General features: G+C 37.2%; 1 non-coding gene across 1 annotated transcript; it reads left to right on the forward strand.

Moving 5' to 3' along the window:
* The first annotated feature begins 269 nt into the window (after positions 1-269).
* Positions 270-455, forward strand: LOC142425034 (U2 spliceosomal RNA). Its single transcript, XR_012779432.1, has one exon. It is a non-coding gene; the product is annotated as a U2 spliceosomal RNA (small nuclear RNA).
* The last annotated feature ends 565 nt before the right edge of the window (positions 456-1,020 follow it).

A 1,020-nucleotide genomic window follows, 5' to 3' on the forward strand; every position in this document is an offset into this window, starting at 1 on the left:
GGTCAGAATGCACCTAGCTGCTCTGCAGGAGAAGAATGGGCGTTTCTACTTTGTTACAACCTTGGAACCCCACAGAGGCCATTCCACCCTGTCTTACAGGGTCACCAAGAGCTGGAATCAGCTGGCGAGCTGTGAAGATTGGTATCAAAGTTATTGGTCAGAAGAATGAATATGGGCTATTTCTATCAGTTGTAAGTACATTTCTTGAGGGCTCCTGAGGGAATGTCTGGGAAGGGCCTTGCGTTAATATTCTCCCTTGAGGACATTCTTTCCATATTTGTGTTTAAAAATTGAAAATTAATATCTGTTCTTATCAGTTTAATATCTGATACGTCCTCTATCTGAGGACAATTATTAAATGGATTTTTTGAGCAGGAAGTTGGAATAGGAGCTTGTTCCGTCCACTCCACGCATTGACCTGATATTGCAGTACTTCCAGGAATGGTGCACTAAATAAATGAATGAGTGGATGTATGGATGTATGGCTAGATAGATAGATAGATAACCTTTTCCTTCATTATGTATTTAACTCTGCCTATAGGTTCCACAGTTGCAAGGGAAATAAGTAAAAGTGGTGTGATTTCGGGGCTCAGGCATGAGACAATGTTTCTGAAGAGTTAAGCTTCTCAGATTTCAAGCTCTCAAACTAATGCAAAAAAAATAAAACATAGTGCTCAACCGAGGTTCAAAAGTACTAACATTTCAGAAATGAAATAAACATTAATAGTCAAAAATAAATCCAGAGAGCAGTTTTTTAATTGAACCTTTCTATTTATTTACAAAGGATTGATCTCATTCAGGCAAATTTCATCATTTCTGATTCATAAACTAACTTTGGCACACCCACCAAAAATGTAACTGATTAAGGGAGCTACAAATATTTAAGGAAAGTTTCTATGAAGCTGAATAACCCTCCTTTTCTATCTTCTTAATAATTTCTTGTCTGGTGCATATACAAATTGCATTTTATGAACTAAATTGTGTCCTCATCCTCGGTACCTGTGAACACAATTGTGTTTT

This window comes from Tenrec ecaudatus, chromosome 13, assembly GCF_050624435.1.
Source record: "Tenrec ecaudatus isolate mTenEca1 chromosome 13, mTenEca1.hap1, whole genome shotgun sequence".
Classification (NCBI taxonomy): Eukaryota; Metazoa; Chordata; class Mammalia; order Afrosoricida; family Tenrecidae; genus Tenrec; species Tenrec ecaudatus.